The sequence below is a fragment of the Pyxicephalus adspersus genome, chromosome 3 (assembly GCF_032062135.1).
Source record: "Pyxicephalus adspersus chromosome 3, UCB_Pads_2.0, whole genome shotgun sequence".
Lineage (NCBI taxonomy): Eukaryota > Metazoa > Chordata > Amphibia > Anura > Pyxicephalidae > Pyxicephalus > Pyxicephalus adspersus.
The window spans coordinates 141,522,877-141,542,064 of record NC_092860.1 but is presented as its reverse complement, the minus strand read 5'-3'; the positions used below and the strand labels follow the sequence as shown (position 1 = coordinate 141,542,064).

Sequence of the window (19,188 nt, the reverse complement as noted above, 5' to 3'; positions counted from 1 at the left end):
AGAAGTTCCAAAGTATCCTCAACACGGAAGAAATATAAAATCTCAAAATAGGTATGCACAACAATTGTATAAAATGCTAGCTGAGGATAGAATAAACACATGAACATTGCACAATCGTACATTGAGGTTGTCAGTAAACATTTAATAAATTACTGCAGTCTCTCCCACTTTTTACAGCCAAGTATCTACAGTATGTACTGGTCTATAAATTACTAAATGAGAAACAATCTTGACCTGAAAAAATCTCACTGTTTACTGCTTAAAGTAAAACCATCAGGGACACACATGTGATCGCTACTAAAAACAATTCTGACATGACATTCACATTTTAGGCTGTGACATTTTATCACTGTTATGTCAAGTTCTGTAAGCTTTCCATTTGGTTGCTACCTATATTTCAGATAGGCAGGCAAAATGTGACATAAACATGACCCGTGAAACACTACAGTGGAATGAAGAGGCAGAGATAGTGCAGCATGACCACTTCAGCATTACCATATTATAGGGGATTGGATATAATCATAGGCAAAGTCTTCTAACCTGGCCAGTGTATCATTTCACCCAAAAACAGTCAGCTGAAGCAGTCTACCCATCTGGATTAATTAAACATTTGTTCTGAGGTCTATATTTTTTGGGGGTGTTTAAGATCTATACGAAGTTGCTATTTTTATTTTTTTTAACTTTCGGCATAGCAATATGTATTTCTTATAGGTGGGATGACCTGGTCCTGAACAGGTATATATGAAACTATATAGAACGATGGCATATCCCACTAACATTTTTGTAAAACCAAATTTTACAAGGACATGGACAAGCCCCGTTTGGACAGCTAGAACATGTTGAACTACATGTTGGCCTACAAAAATGAAAAAAAACCTCACAATGTGAGGCCAATGTTACAACACCTAAAATATGGTATTTTTACCAATTGGCTTCACCTACTGTTCAAGAGATGAAATGAACCAACTCCTGAAGCTCCAGTTTCCACCGATTTCAAACACCCACTTCAAAGGTCATTTTTTGAAGGCCATACCTTTTAATGGAAAGTAAGCGGCTACCAAAACTGGTCTGGGTTCAAGCCATGCTTCCTTTTATTGCCCTGTGTTCTGAAATTGACAAAAGCACAGCTGAAGCATATTGAAGAATAATTCTTGGCTATGCAGTCTGACGCTTGTAGTAGACTAGGCCTTCATAAGGTAAAGGGAACTGTACAATAGCTACCAGTCAGCAAAATTCTTTTTCTCATCTGACTTCAGCAAATTGGTATCTGATTGGCCACTATAACTTGCTGCACTCTGCACTATCACTGACCTTTGTACAGTATTACTAAACAACTTTATAAGGTCAAGACTTAATCCCATGCCAAGAAAATACACTGGACCTCTGACAGCCTATGCCCACAGTTCCCCAAAATTTAGTGACATTCAAATGGACAAAAGACATCTTTCATGTCACCAATTCACAGCCAGGAAAAACGAATTATGCAGACATAATTTCTCTGGATTCCATGGAAAAAGTGATATATTCTTCGAAATAGCAGCAGTAATTGTCAAACGCCAATTTTAACATTCACCCCAGGCAGTAGGGTGAGTAATTAGTACATCTTTTACATTAGCTTCTCATGGCAAGGAGACATTAATTGTAGGTCAGCCAGGGTGACTGCCAACATCTGCTTTTCCCAGTAAAGAACATTCAAATAGAGCAACAAAAGTTTCAGCATATGTATGGAAGATAAGGGTATTGCATAAAAAAGTCTTATCTTGTTCAGTAACAAAAACAGGTTTTTCTGCTATATATACATGCTGGAGATCTAAAAACAGCCCTTTGTTGTTTGATATATATTCAACCATAATCACAGGCATAAGAGGTCATTTGGAATTATAAGTAGTTGACCAAGGGCCCATGTGGTTTAAATGCTAAGGACAAGGTTTCAAACACAAGCCAACAGATTCCAATAAAACAGTGGTCGCCAACCTTTCGGACCTCCCAGACCACTAAATTAACAATTTTAAATCCCACCCACATGAAGAAACTTTCCCCAGAGTGAAATGAGGCCAGAATCCACCCACTCTTCCATGGCAGGCTCAGACCTGCTTGCTGAACATCCTGGGGGACAGTAGCGCGGGGCCGTGACTATGGTGTACAGGAGGTGCTGGGGGCGCACCGGCCAGGTAGTTTTTCTGTGGACCACCAAAATTTTCTTGCAGACCACCGGTTGACGACCACTGCATTAAAATATACCAATCAGCCATTTCAAAGCTGTAAATGCACAAGGGCTGGGGAGCAAATCCACAGAATAGGCATACCTCAAACTAGTTTCTATTTGTAAACTTCCCACCCACTAACCCTTTGACCATAAATAACTGGAAATTGGAAGGGGGTTTAGTTCTGAAGTCTATGACTAACAAATAGGAACACAGGATGAGGTATTCTAGTAAACAAAAAAAGTCATCATTGGAATTTGTGGTGTCTGTTTTTAAGCAGGAACTCTAGTTTTTAATGTTTAACATGTCTAAGCAGTAACATCAAAACAAATCACCAAACACAAAATGCAGCAAATATCAAATCCTGCCTGAATAATAATAAACACAATACAATTGCAACAGTTGAGCCTGCCCATGTGCAGAAAATTATCTTGCAGGCTGCAAAAATTAATGAAGTACTGATATAGCTTTCAAAGTCCACAAAGAAAGTTTTCTGGAACTTTATTTTAGGTAAATACAGGAAATTAACACTAAACATGTTTACAGATGTATGAAAGCAGTTCCTGATGTTTTATCAACAAAGCTGGAGACACGGATCATGCAAGCCATTTGGCAGCCATCTTGCTCTTCTACAAGGATCTATATAACTTCAAGCATGTAAACATTTCAGTATCTGGGGATTGTAAACCTTGCCTGGGATATTGCTGACAATTATACTGCAATAAAACACAATAGTGTTATCTCTTCCTGCTATGGACCTCCAGTAATGTTAAGTTTCCTGATGAGAATTACATCCGCCAGAGGACAATCTCTGAAGACCTTCACCCACTGAGTAATCTTACATAACCATTTTACAACACAACAGATAAGTCTGATAAATGCAAAATAAAAAAAAAAAAAAAAAAAACTTACTTTCATTTTCCTGTATACCAAAAAAAAAAAAAAAAAAGACACGGCAGAAATAGTCTTGGTGGCTCTACCAACATTAAAAAGTAGCCAATCACTACTGAACTTGTACCAGGAGTAAAGTAATTGTGCCCCATCTCTCAATAAGTTCCTATAAATATGTTATATTATCCTCAGAATTTTTTAAATCTGGAAAATGTCCGATGGTGCTAAAGGGGCTGGGAGAACACTGATGTCCTGGTACTAGTCATCTCTATGATGAGATGGATAAGCTGCCTACATAGCAAAAGTGCTTGTGGGGAATCTACTATTTTCCTATAATAAGGCCGTTTTAGGGAGATACCCAAAAGCACTTTTGTACAGAAGAACTAAATAGGGGGCCTATCCATTTCATCATGGAGGTGACAAGTACTTACCTTTTGACATCCATACTGCCGCTAGTCCATCCCTCTTTTGACCAACACTCATAAATCAGCCTTAGATGGGTATTTTAAATACAGAGATATGGAACGCCAAGCCTCTCCTTTAAACAGAGTGCAAAACTGCTGCATTCTGCAAACTTAAGGGCGTACATGCTTCATATGCATTTAAAGCTGTGCAGTGACAATCACAAATGGTTCACTTATGGTTCTCAATTTCTCAACATTGTCCAGCAATAAAAACGGTTTTACTCGCTTGTCTTTTACTTTTCTTCAGTATTTTCATACACGTGTCCTCAACACCCGGCAACTAAATATACCTACCAATTATGCAAACATCCTACAAATTTCAGTTTGACATTAGTATCTCATCCTTTATACGTCATAACTACAACTATGTCATTCATATTTTCACTTATGGATGTACATTGTTAACTTCCAGATAATTTTGGCCTAAAGGCTGAAACTCAACGAAGAGCCATTGTAGCCATTAGTTACCATATTTCTTGTTTGACGTAGGGGTCTAATGTTTGGAACAATGCAGATTTTATTCAATGCACAAGGTCGACTTAACGACTGACTAGCCAGAGGCATCATCACATAATGTCATGTATATGTAATGTTACCTAGAAAAAGTTTGCAATGTAATAAGTTTACAAGAACTATTAACTAGCATTGAATGAGAAAAAAAAGAAATATTGGAAAGTTAAAAGATGGAAGTCTCATCGTTAGTCATTGAGATTTCTGCATCAATGTTCTAATGGCAGGAGAAAAAGAATCCTGTAACTGCTTGACTTGAGATAAGAGGACATTTGCAGACAAGAAGAAATGTCATTTATACAACATATAACACAAAGGGTCAGATATATACATAATGTAGATATGTAAAAAGAATGGAGAACACCTTGCCTGGTCAATGATTTTTTTTTCCTCCTACACATATCTTCATTACTAGGCAACACTACACACATATTTGCTAGGTGCATGGCATACGTGACAGGAAGAATGAAGTTTACATTAGGCGCTGGTATCAGTAAGTACACCAAGCCGAGATTACCTGAGGTTGCATCACTACTATGCATAAACTAATCAGCTAGGAACACAAGAACAACCAATATGGTTTATAAAAAAATCTCATCAACCATGTAGGATTTGTGGACCAAAACAGATCTTTAGAAACCAACAGATTATATGACACTTTGCTTAGAAGACATATAAAGGGAAATATTTGTCCTTTACAGTTTAGGAGATACAGGCTTTTGGTCAGATCATAAAATGGTGAGATAAGGATGATGGCTATGGATTATGCACCTTGGAACAATGTTGAGCAGAGAGTCACATAGGCATATGTAATAACCTGAAGGCTACAAAAATGAGGGGCCTTATACATTTAAAGTTCACCAGGAAAATAAGGTGGCTGCATTTTGTGGTTTTGCCTACCTGAAATGCTCTTCAGACATAGGCCCAAAATAAGCAGAAACCCTAATCTGAGCTATATGTATATAGGGCCTTGCAATAAGGCTCCATTTATAATAGTTTTTAAAAATGAATAAACATGTTGCCTACAGTAAATACATTTTCCTCCTTTCCTGCAGGATACCAAGAGGTGTATTTATGTTTTTAAATAACTTCTACATATTTTTCCCATTGGATTATACTAGAAAATATGTGAATCTTCCATGGAAACTTTTATAAATGGACCCCATAGACCAGGGACGTCAAACTCTGGCCCCCAACATCCTTTCTTTTTGGCCCCCAAAGGAATCCTAAATATGAACTGCAGCTGGCCCGCTGCTGCATTGAAATGGCGCCGCTACTACAATTCCTGGCATCACTTGCATCTATAGACCAGCAGGGTCTCTGCCTATGCATGGCCCCGCATTGGACTGTTTTATAGACGCAAATAATGGTGGGAATTTTAGTAGCGTTGCTATTTCAATGAAGAGGAAGTTCCAGCGGCGGGCCACTCATAAGATTTAGCGTCGCATTGGCCGCGTCTGGCATTTCCAGCACTCCCCCTCAGCTGTACTTTTCCTTGCTACTCCAAGGCATGGACTTGAATGGTTGGATTTTCATCCAAGAATATTGTTATTATTATTGTTAGCCTGTGCAAAAAGGTTACCATTAAAACTTAACTCAGAAGGCTACAAATAGAGAAAAAGGCGTGGAATTTTTTCTTAAATAAAATTAAAATAAAAAATGTTTATGGCTCTTTCTTTATTATAAGCTTGTTCCAAATTGAATGTGAAGCAAAACCTCTGTTTCCATATGGAAAGGGTTTATATCTAATGAGAAGGAAACATTTCCTCAATTTTTTCAATAAATTTCAAGGTCGGTACGCAACTTTGTTTTTAATTTTGGCCCTCTGTGTATTTGAGTTTGACACCCCTACTATAGACCATTGTCCTGTAGGATGTAGAAATTATGTTTATCTGCACATACAAGATGGCATTCCTTTACAATCAGAACACTTACAGCAAAGCTGATGCCGGCCAACAAATTTGTAGTAAATCAGTGTTAAAACACAAAGTAAGGAGAGACAATATTAATCTGAACAGTCGATCTCCAGCTATCATGGTTATCCAACTCATCAAAGGCCAGCTCAGGCCATGAAAGTGCAACAAGGTCAGGAAACTCTGGCATCTCCAGATGATCTTCATCTAAGAATGCTGAGAAATGCAAGGAAGTCCGTTCCAAACACATTTCTAAATACATTTTGCAGATGAGCTAAGGAAGTCTGCACAAGAGTGATTCATGACTTCTGCCACGGAAACCTTACTTTCTGCTTTTAATATTTTAGAAACAGCTGGGCTGATGACATTTGTCAATTCAGGTCAGTATGTGGCATAAGTGACGAGTTTGCTCACCCAGTAATAGCTTGACAACCATTTCGCTTTAAACCAAATTATTAAAAAAGGTTAGGCTTAAATAGAAATTTCTGACATTATATCTACAGTTTACAGTCACTTTCATGCATTCTTTTCTGCTGGACTAGACTACAGAAGACTTCCTCTCATACGTTACGGATGTGCAATCTTTTTCCATTTTATTTAGTTATAAATATTTTCCATTCTGGGACTTTTTAGGGTGAATGTGGTGCCATTTAACTATTTGTACTTGGTCAATTCTAGAAATTCAGAGAGTCACTAGGAGAAGGTTTACGTTCACCTGGCCTGACACCCATTCCTGGAATCCTTACTCTGTTTAGGTTCTATAACCCATGAAGAATCTTTACATTTGACAAATTGTACATAGTGCCAATGCACAAAGCAAAAGACTGGACATGTGATAATCCTGAAAGTGTCATATTAAAAGATATATCAAGTGGTTGTAGATCATTAGGTGGATTCCATTAACAGGCAACAAAGGCCAAGGAACCAGAATACAATCAGCTAAGTAATGGAAGCATAAGGTAAATTTACTTTACTTTTAACTTCTTCTGCAGCTTCCTTCACGAAATCAACACCCAAACCACACAAAATGATGTTTTTGTTACCCAAATGTTTGCACATCATGACTCATGTCCAGAGAAGTTATTAAAGTTCATAATAGAATAATTCCCCCAACATACAAAACTGCAACTACAAAAAAAGGAAAAATGTCAAACCGTAAGCTAGTTCTACATAAAAAAAACATAACAGTATTGATATAAAAGATAAACCTCAGAATACAATAAGAGCTGCAATATTAAGAGAAGATAATGAGTATTTCCGCTGTGAGCAGTATTTTCCTATTCAGTTCATTAATCCTACTCAAAAAACTTGATTGTTGATGCTTAAAAGTCTCCTTGAACTTAAAAATGGTGGCTTACACAAAGAAATAAGACGTAGATCAATATTTTTTGTGCACCTATGAGAACCATTCCATACATAAATGTAAACATCTAGATCTTTTATATAAACCAACTTCAATTAGGTCGTCAAGGTCAAAGTCAGCGTTGGTCAATCCACTGTGCCTACCCATCTTTAGGATACCAGATCCCATTGCTTTTGTGAGCATCAGGACAAGATTTGAGGCACAAAAAGAATTAAAAACATGGGATGGAGTAAGACTTTAAAATTTCTTCACAAAAGTTTCTTGGTATCATTCTATTTTTAAAGAAAGGTGAAAAACAGGGGAGGCCCAACAACTCAAATAGGTTGCTCTGAGCTATTTTCCCATGATAAAATAGAACTGAAAGTTGCCCTGCCTTACATTATATTGCACCTCCTCAAAGTTTTACTACAGCAGCAATGAACAATTACGCCCTGCAGTAAAGATTACTGAATAACACAGTGACAGATGATTTTCAGTGCGTCCTGACAGCCGATGTTACCTGTCCAGATGTTTGGCTGACAAAGCAAACAAAACCAACAGATGGAAGATTACAGTTCATACATTGTAGAGGCCATCAGCCGTTTAAAGCTGGCAGGTTCAGAAGGCCATGAATACTATTATGTTTTTTTACAAAAAATGGATGAAAGATTATAAGTGCAGCATTTATGATGGGATTGAGGGGTTATTAGTCTTGTTGAGGAGATTTAAACTTATTTGGTACTGGTGACAACGCAATCTCCGGAAGAGGAATTGAGAAATGTTCAAAGACAATAGTGTACAAGTGTTGGTTGTATCCTTCACCCATTTAATTTTAAAATATATACATTAAAAAGAAGTATTTTTATTGCCGTGTCCCTAGGGTTTTTCCTTTGTCTTCTGGTCTGGATTTCAGTATTTATACTGGTAAGGGAATTAAAGCCAAGTCTCCACAGTATCTGTAATATCTTACAGTTGTAAACCTGTCACTATTCTATCCAATAATTGACTGGAAATATGCTTCAAGGGAAATATTGAGACGTTTTACACACCTGACAGTTGAACTGAAATATTTAGCTAGACATTCAAACTATTTTTTTTTTAACAAGGTCTCTCGAAAACTGTGGTTGTTGCGTGGACTAGACAAAATATTTAGAGAATGTGGCCTATCATTTAAGTAGAAATCTGATGTCACAGGGGAATGAGGTGCAAGAAATAAACAGCTAAGCAAAAAGCTGGGCTCAGACATGTTCCATAAGGGAAGGTCTGCTTGGAAACCTTCGAGAGCCAATGTGGTGTCCACCATTAACATGTGGCCTACTAAAGCCAAAGAGGTCACCATGCCCAAAAGGTTTCATGGCTGGGCTGAATAGCAAGTTAGTATAGAGCATTTTTTGTTCCACCTTACATGGCTATTGATTACACAAATCAGTGGCAGGTACACCTGAAGGCTCTGCCAAGTATTTACAAGATTACAACCAAGTTACCACAAACAAACATACCACACACAGTTTCAGGGGTGGGAGAGTAAAGATTTTCCTTCCTGCAGTAAATCACTACCTATTGCTCCTTTGTTGTTCCATTTTACCTTAAATAAACCATATTTGTCATGTGCTTTCTCTGTTCAGCATGCAATAGCTCAACATGTGCTACAAAATTAAGCTAAGCAGATGTTACCACTGCCTATCTAGCTATAACCCAACCTAAAAATTGATTCTATCGCGAAAATGGCTGTTTTTCTCTCAGCAGGCACGTGCACGTTTTAAAGTCTGAAAGCTATTAAAACACGCTAAGCCCGGAGATTTAAGCAAGAAACATATGAACTAAGCTGTCTACAATACCAATCCCCCACAGGTATTTTCAACCATGTTAAGAATGTGTTGATATTTTTCAATGTGAAACACTGCTCTGTCATCTCCCAAGGAAGGTTCTATCCCCATTTATCATGTACGACATTGTACATAAATACACAGGTATTAAGGTGAAAATATTTCCTACTGTAAAGAACTACAGAGTAGTAGAGGTAGAACCTGATCAGTGTTCTCCCCTAAAATGTATTTATTTTTTTTTAGCTGGGTGGTGGCCTCTGTACTGTGATCCAACTTCACAGTAACCACCCAAAAACAACTGGGTGGTGCACCTGGCTAAAAGTGGCTGGGGAGAACTCCGCCAACCAGCGTAACTTATGTGTAAAAGGTATATAAAAATTGCCCCTAATAACTTTCCCTCTAGTCTTCTCTTCTAATCTGCCCTAAAAGCAAAAAAGCTAACTTCTTGCCACAATATTTCAGTATCTAAAAGCATTCTAAGGGATTATAACAAGACAACCTCAAGCCTTCCACACCAACTGGTCCATCATTTTAATGGATGTCGTCCAAACCAATGGAGACCCTCAACTTTCTAGTTCAAGTTGTAAAAGGCCTACATAAAGATTTGAGTGGTCACTTGGAAATGTAGGATGAATTCCATAAATACCTTCAGGTACATTGAGGTCCCGATATTTTATTTATTCCACTAGTTTAGTCACAGTACGGAAAGGGTAATTTACTGGCTCACGTAACCTAATCACATTTTTTATCTTTAGCAACTATTTTTGACTCAAGAACATTAGTGACTGTAACCTATTCATATATCACATCCTCTTTAGAGTTCAAAAGGTCAAAGAGTTTTCCTTAAAGTATAAAAAGAGAAAAATTAGAGATCCTTCCAGGGACAGTTTGTTTTTTCTTCACTTCCTGGGCGGACAAGACATTTCTCTTGAATACCATCCCAGAAGGCAGCAGATACAACCTCCCACCTGCATGTTGTTTGAACACATTATTATTATTATTAAACAGGATTTATATAGCGCCAACATATTACGCAGCGCTGTACATTAAATAGGGATTGCAAATGACAGACTAATACAGACAGTGATACAGGAGGATTCATAAGCAGTCATGCATAGTAAATGGCATATTTTACTCTAAATAGTACACTACAACAATGTATAGAGATGTATAAAACCTACAGCATGGACAACTTAAAAATGAGCATGGACAACTTCAATGGAATCCTACAAATTAAGTTAAAACTCCAGTTTGCTAGAGGCCTTTATAACATCTTTGTAAGGAAGCTGCACACAAGCATGAGACTTTAGGGAAGCAAAAATGTGTTGAAAATAAGGCTAGGGAAGCAAAATCCTTACAGATGAATGGGAGCAGAGCAGATTTGTGTGACCAACTAATTATTGCTAACTATATGTAGTTAAAGTATACAAAGAACTTCCTTTATTTCCATGCAAATGGAGACATCTGCTCCCTAAAGATGAAAAGGCATGAGAAACCATCTCTTACAGAGAAGGGGAGCTGACAGGAGAAGAGAGCAGAGTAATCACAATGATGACCTCCTCCATGTAACTCCTGCACCTTTCCTGTCCAGAAAGCACGCGAAAGGGGTGTCCTTGATTATGCAAGAACTATGAAACTCTCTTACTAATGGGGATCGTATATTAACAACGAGAAATGTTTTTTTTTTCATAGTAGAGGTCTTCTTTAAATATCTCAAAGTGAGGCTTTTTATCAGCAATAGCTTGCCAAATGCTAAATAATCACTAAAACCTAAAAACAGAAAACATATTGTAGATCTAATAGCTCCTAGTAGAGGAAAGCTTCCATCATACTCAAATGAGCAATACATCAAACATCAGGAGATGGCTAACACAAAGGAATGTGTTTAGGGAAAAAAACACATTGGTCTCTAGATACAAGGGGAATTCCACCATTCTCTGGGATTTATGGCAAAGTCCAGTGAGAGAGAGAGTCAAACAAAGCCAAATGACCAAATTTAGAACATGATGCAGAACTCTAAGAAAAAATAATAAATCAAAGAAATTCAGTAATTATGATGTAAACCCAAATCCTCTAAACAGGCTGGAGAAAAAATCTGCTTGAAAGCTTTGGGTCTGCCACAGAAAATTAAATTTGTTAATTAAAATAGAGCACCCTATTTTATTCTATGGCAGACCTACAAGTATCAAGTTTTTGCTGCTTTACATAAATAAATGTAGAATTGGTCACCAGCTAAGAAGTACTCATGCTCATTAGTCCTAACAACTACAAGAACTGCCCAGCTTAGAGTTTTAATCAAAGTCTTGTACCAATCCAATGGCAAACTGCACTACATTAACATTCATTTTCTAACATACAAAAACATCCAACAGGAGTCCCAGGGCCGCCATATTAGGTACAGCAGGTAGGAACTTTGGGGCAGAGATCTTACTAAAAGAATGTCTAAAAGGTTTTAGGAAACCGTGAAGTTATTCAAGTCTACCAGAAGCTGAATTTACTTTGGCATGGAATGACACTTCAAGGTCCAGAACTTCTCAGGAATGTAACGGCTAGTGATCGGAAAACACAGAGCACAGCATGGCCGATATGGACAATGAAGATGTGACGGTCTTAGAACACAACTCTTCAAGTCTATGGCCACTGTGATCAGCCTTTACAGGACAAAATGTAAAGGAATCTCTGTTCTTTATATATTTGAAGCATTGAAATTGGGAAAACCAGGTAAACAAGACAGAATATAAAAAATGGAGTATTACATAACTTGTGTAACATATGGAAATCCAATCCAAAAACCATTAAACTGCAAGATTAGAACACAAACCACGGGTCCCGTACAGCTGGTGAACTATATAACACATAATATAATACAGGCTTCAGTCTGTACTACTAACTGTGCCAAAAAATAACTGCCAGGTTCCACCCAAGTCAGGGATGTACAAAAATAAAAAGCCTCACAGCTTTTTGGTACTGTAGGTTCCAGAACACCCTGCTTACTTGAAATTTTGTAAGCCATATCTATAACATGCATTCATTTGTGGAAGCCCATGGTGGAATGGGATGTATAATGCAGCAATAAGGTGCATATACAATTTTAAGTAATGTAGATGTGTTGGTAAAGTGTACTAGGGTGTGCCATTCACAATAATTGACAGCAATGCACATTACTGCAAAACAATGTGAATCTAGGCATCTGGCTATTGGCTAGATAATCTCTAACTAACGCCTAATAATTATGGTCCAGTTTTCACTTTCTATCACCAAATTAGAATTCATTACTTGGAAATTTAACCAAAGTATACAAAAGCTGCATCATGAGAGGAAGTTATTAAGCAAGTCAAAACAGGGAAACCATGGCCTGGTACCAAACCCCATGCCTGTCCCAATATAGGAAGGACAGATATTGGTACACCTGTGTGACATGACTTAATACACATCAGATTATGCAACTACCAATTGGAAATATCTACTGGACCTGATGACTGAGTTCAAAATAGGGAGCAGATTTGCTTTTGTGTATCAGGCCTTACTTTTAGTCTTTGATACTATGGTCATAAGAACAGAGAGCCTCTTCCTTGTTGTTACATAGATGGCAAAAAAAAAAACAAAGAGGTCAAAACCTCTCACTGATATATCTGAGAAAAAAAAAACAAAGTTCTATAATAAATATGCAGCAATTATGTAAAAAAGCATAAAAAACCCTATCATAGCAGTGTTCAACCCAGATTTTTTTTTTAGCCAGTTTGAAAACATTGTAGGTGGGTGGTGGCCCCCTGTATTGTTACCCAACTCTTCAGTAACCACCCAAACACAGCAGGCTGGTTACTGAAAAGTGCCGGGTGGTGCACCCAGCTAGAAGGCGCTGGAAAGAACACAGATTACCAATTGGTAAAAAAAAATCATCAAAGGAGTAAATTTTGAACCAAAAAAACAAATACTACAGAACGGTAGACAAATATTAATGCGTGCAGAGAAACTTCACAACCAAGCCTACAACTCTCATGACGCTGTTTGGAAAGTTCACTGGAAAAGCTGTAAATTGATTCATTCCAAGAAGACTTCAATCAAGGAGGTGTGACACTACAGTTTTGCATAATGTTCTTTATGTCAGCTGTACTATATAGGTCACATTCTGAGTATACCATTATTAAAACATACATATATTTTGCCTTCCTTGGTTCCTGGAGATGCTTCCTAGCTAGGCTGCATTTGTATGCAGGCCACCCAATTACCCACATGTAATACTAAGCCCTCATAATTAAATAACTCCAAATGAATGAAAGGGGCAGGCCAGAGACAGTCTGGTTGGGGAGGAAAAATCTAAGTGACAAGATGTCCTCCAGCCATTAAATGAGGAGGGGCTTTGACTTGAGAAGAAAGGAGCCAGCACAACACCGCTGGGTCCTAAATAAGGTATATTTCTTTAGAGTTCTCCCTTAAGTTACAGAATTAAGATGACTAGCCTTATATTAATATTTCATATTTTATAAGCTCTACTACCACCTATCCCTAGAGTGGCCTCTCTGCCAAGAGGATAATTATAAAATCAACATTAAACTAAAAACTGAAACAGAAAAAAAAAATCAATGTATGGCAATAAAAAAAGAAATTCAAACCTAATGTTTTTTTGCTCTCCATCATAGGAATTAGGTGAATGATTTACACTGTACACCAACCCATAGAAAGAGGGGTTTGTAGCAGCAAATACCCGAACCATTTAGCACACTCCTTTTACAAGGTGATACTTAGGGCAACTTGCCACCACCATAAAACCTGGTCTGAACAGAAACGGCATTGGAAAGAGAACATCTGAACCTACAAGTCAATGGCGGGGTCTTTCTAACACATGCAAATCTGGCCCTGAAACTGCTTTGTGGCACAAGGAGCCTTCACCGACACATGCAGGTCAATAGAATATAAAGAGACCCACAGCCACATGATGGCTCGAATGCTGTCATCTGGGAGGAATTTTTGCTTCAAAAATTAGTGTTATACTGGCTGCTATGCTGAATAACTAGTTCAGTACTTTCTGGAGTAAATATATTTACCAAGTATGCAGATCCAAAATCCTGACATGCTACCTAGCCTATCCAGAAAAGCACCATGGTGCTGAGCATGATATGAATTCCCCATTGCTGTGGTCTCTTTCTGAAAATGCTAGTCCTCTGGCCTGGCTTTTCTAAACTGAAACAAGTACACAGTTAAATTAGATCTCCTGGTTTGCATTCGTGTGCCATGCAAGTGGCTCTGAATCAGTGGTAATGGCAGGAAAAATGGAAAGCCATCATTGGCAGCCTACGTGACCTTCTGGTGCAGCTTGGAAGCCATGAAGGAAAACTTCATTATAACACATTTAATGCACAGTATATATATATATATATATATATATATATATATATATACACACACACACATACATATGTATGCATATGAATTGATTTTTTTTTCAAACACATTAAAATATAGATTGTTGCACATATAGTTTTTGGTATAACTTTACTTCTGCATAGAGAAAAGTTAAAACTCCTGTCAATTAATTTCTACAAAGTTACTTTCACTTCTTGTTGTGTCCTACAGGTGAGAGGAAATCCCCTTTTAGACAATTGTCACCAAAACTGGTGTCTCCATTAGAAATAGGTTCTGACAACAAGAAGTTGAAGGCTACAGTCCTTGTTGCATCAACAATGTTGGCCAAGAGCAAAAAAATGACAGCCAAACTATAATTAAAAAAAAGCTATAAGAAAACTATAAAACTAAAAAACAAAAAACTATAATAAAATAAGTGCATACATACACTTTAAATTAAACCTAATAAGCCACCATTATAGAGGGTGGAATTTCTAAAAATATAACGTTAAAACATAGATGTGTGTCAATCATATATAGTCCAATATTAAAAAACAATGCCACCATATCAGGATCTCAGGCACAAACTGGAGGGTTTGGACCCCAAGCAAGTCATTAGGTACTTCTCATATTTAATGGCAGGTCGTGGAGAACAAAATCTAACTCTGGTTGCCATGAGAAACACCCCCAGCCTTTGCATGGACTGTAAAAGAAAAAAAACCACTGCAAGCCTTGCAATCTCCTCTCCATCCCCCTCGTAAATGCAAACACATGTTCCCAACACAATCCCAGAAACGTGGTCAGAGAGCCGAGCATGGATTACATTAAAGTACTTCACGGAGAACTGTCTAGTGTGTTCCCAGTATAAACAGTTCCCAGTGCCTTCATGTCATCCATCAGGGTTCTGGTTTGTGTTAGATTTCAAAACCTGCCTTCGGGATTGTAATCTACTATTTAAAGAAACAGCTGAGCTAAGAAAAAAAAAAAAGACTTTCCTACCCAAGTCAAAGTATATAATTATTGTGCCAACGACACACAAAGGTCCAGAATGTATTCTCAGCATGGTGAAAACCACAAAATCACGGCCTTGTTTAACCCCCCAAAAAAAGAAGGGGGATCAAGCTGCTGGGAAAATACACTCAATGGCATGTCTGTGCCAACTGACCCACGGGGCACTCTGCTCCCAAGCAGCTGGTGATTCCCACTACGGCCTAGTACAGCCTACCAAAGCCTTTGCTTGTCCCTTTAATTCTGATCCGAAGGACTTTCCATTATCGTGGGAGGTTGCTAGCTACTATTAATACACGGCAGGTTGGTATGCTGTCACCGTTTTTAGGTTATGAACCACTTTGCCATGGCATCTTTAAGAGACAAGGGGTGTTTAGGGACACAAGACTAGAGACATGACAGCAGAGCATTACCGTACTACATATATAATAGGAACAAACCTACTGCCAGGCTACGGATACAGAAGATAAGGTTCTATATAAATCTAATTTGCAGGATCCAGGCAGAAAAAGTGTTACAGCTTCCAGCGGAAAAGGCTGCACTTCCCTTCGGCAACCACCATGACTTCACACAAAGCAGCGTGAAAACACAATTCCCTGCTGTCCAAATGGGATGTCAACAATGATCCACCAGCAACCCAGCTGGGATTAAGAGATCAGTACGTCGCCTATACATAGGGGTCTCAGATGAAGCGACGAAAAGGGACAACATTGCCATTTCATTGTGCGTTGAGGTCAGTGGACCACCTTAAGCCTTTTTTTTTTAATCCCCCTGAAGAATTGATGTGTCAAGATAATCTGTGAGCTCTCTCCAGGTCACAACAAGCTGATGGGACAGGAGATTTAGGGTGGGTAAAGGGAAAAAAGATTGAGGAAATGGATCTTAGAGGTTGGGACAAACAATTGGGAATATCCAAGGCAGCCCTGTCCCTGGAAGCCCATGTGTACCTGAGCAGCACGCTGCCTTCGTCTTACGCTCCCATGTATATGACCACAGCAGCTCAACACACGACACAAATAAGAACTCCTCACTAAAACACGCCTCCTAATATGCCTAACCCTGCCCATACCTTCCTCTGATTGGCTAAACCCGCTCCTTTTTTTTTCTTTTTCTTTCTTTTCATTTTTACAGCTTTATTGCACTTACAATAAACACAATGTGGAACACAGCTGCACTGTAGGAAATGCAGATTACTCATCACATGTTCAGATAACAAATGTGCATTTATCACAAGCCATAAAAGATAAGAAAAAACAAAAGGCTGCAACGAAATTATTTACATTTTTAATTTTCAATAATTTTTTTATAGCTCAACACTTTGCACACCATACAGCTGAAACTCACATGTGGTCTGGGTAAGAGAACTACAAGTTTCAGCATGCCCTGCAATCCGGCAGCATGCTTGGATTTGTAGGCTTCTCAAATATATCATATTGACAAATACTCTGCCCTTCTGTGTTGCTGTCTATATCTGTCATTTGTAAGCCTTATTTAATGTATAGTGCTGCATAAATATGTTGGTGCTGTTTTTTATTAATACTAATATTATGGAGGAGATTTAGCAAAGGAATATTCACTTAGGAAAGTAAATAATAGTAAATAAGATGAATGTACGAGAACAAATATATAGGATTTTTGCTAGCATATTATTAAATGACTACAGTGAACACTGCTTCATCTATTTATTAAACAGTATTTATATAGCACCAACACATTATGCAGCGTTGTACATTAAATAGGGGTTGCAAATGCCAGACAGACAAAGGAGGAGGAGAGGACATTGCCCCGAAGAGCTTACATATTTATTAAGCTCCAGAACATTAAACAGTTTTCCTTGAGTTGTATGAATCATATTATTCTCATGTCACAATATGTCATCAGCCAGCAGAAATCACACGTTACATTAACATAAATCCAACTGTTGCTGAAGTGGAAGCTTCATTGCCTATAGGCAAGGCATGCTGGGCTTTGTAGTCCCATAAGAGCCAAAGGCTGCCTGCAACTGCTCTACGCCCATGAAACTGAAATCGCTGCAGAACCTATGTAGTACAACTCCCTCTATCACTCCACGTAAGCCACAGGCATTTCTTTAACATAAGATCAAAACTGAAAACCAGAATGGTGGCTCTTTGGCACATTCAATACATCTGCAACACGATACAGCACAATTGTAAAATTAGATTATGAAACGCATTAAAATGCGCCATGTCCTCTCGGCATTTCTCGGAAGTGCCTTGTCGCTGCAGTGTGGCTTCCACATGTATGCAACCAAAGACCTTGGTAATAGTTAAAATATATTACATAGGCAAAAAAAAAGACATAAGTTCATCAAGTTCAACCACTAGGGAAATAAATATATCCCAGATATAAAACCTTATAGACATAGTTGATCCAGAGAAAGGCAAAAAAGGTCTGGTCACACCGAAAGATTGGGTACCACTGCCATAGACCAAACTGTACAACTATAACACACGCACAGCATTCACTTCTGATTTTAACCAAACTTTCTCACGCTCTTTTTTTTTTTTTCAAGCTATGATCTGGAGATGGCAAGGAACACAGCATGTCTGTCTATAAATATATCACTGCTGTAGTATTAAAGCGCCCCATGGTGGAGGAGAGGAGAAGCATGAAACTTGCTGAACTACTGAGCATATGTACCAAAGAGGGTGATAGTAGAGTGAAAGAAAGTTGTGCCGTGGACATGCTAACACCACCAGAATGAAATACTTATTAGTTACTACTAATACTTATCGGTATCATCTCCAAAATTGGACTATGGTAGGGACATAAGATTGTGAGGCAAGCTGCATATTGACAACATATTAATATGTAATAATGAAAGAATTGTTTTTAACTTATAGTAATAAAGCTAAACCCTTAAAAGTGGACTACATTTATTTTAACATAAAAATTATTAACATGATGCTGCATGATATGTTGACGCTATATAAATACTGTTTATTATTAATGAACCAATAAAGAATAGTGCAATGGGCAACAAACCTCAGTACACACACAATATATATATATATATATATATATATATATATATAGAAAGGAATATAAAAATATATAGCAATAAATAACTCAGCATCAACTTTCAGTCTACAAATATAATGCTGATTCGTTACTACTTGCACTTTTTAAAGACTTGTTAAACCACATTATTTTTTCTTTACATAAAAATCCCCATTGATCATAAACACACAAAAAAAAAAAGCCGTCCACATGGACCCTAGACATAAAACAATTGATAAAAGAATACTGCAGACAAATGACAGGCTCCAGAGGGTTGCACAGGATCATTGTTCTGCCAGTTGGTGCCAGTTGACACACTTCTGTGCCTTCCATACAGAATCCCTAGTCAGAATAAAGCACAAGGCCTGCAAATAATAGAAGAATTAAAAAAAGAAAGAAAAAAAAACATGTCCCCTGTGTACAGGCCCCTATAATAAAGCAGCATTTTGCTGGTTAATCATAGGTGTGGTGACCCAAACATGATTCCTGTGGGCTGGAGAGAAGACTTTATGAAAGCAGCTGCTGAGGAGTTGGGTTACAGGCAGGGAAATACAAGCCATGGATGTGTAATTCCCAGGAAGCAACTTTACTAACCACCGCTTAGAGTAAGAAGGGAAATATGAATGGAGGTGACACTGCTACAACTTTCTACAAAGGCATGGGGAA

The 19,188-nt window shown here is 37.9% G+C and overlaps 1 protein-coding gene across 4 annotated transcripts in view; it reads right to left on the bottom strand.

Moving 5' to 3' along the window:
• Positions 1-19,188, bottom strand: part of FAM53A (family with sequence similarity 53 member A) — a 53,749-nt gene that overhangs the window by 33,250 nt on the left and 1,311 nt on the right. Inside the window, exon 1 of one of the 4 annotated variants that reach the window (XM_072406581.1) lies at positions 16,449-16,531. The exons of the other annotated variants lie outside the window; for them this stretch is intronic. The gene's annotated coding sequence lies outside the window, so the exon portion shown is untranslated. Of the gene's footprint in view, positions 1-16,448; positions 16,532-19,188 lie in introns of those variants that run through there. 4 annotated transcript variants of the gene reach the window in all.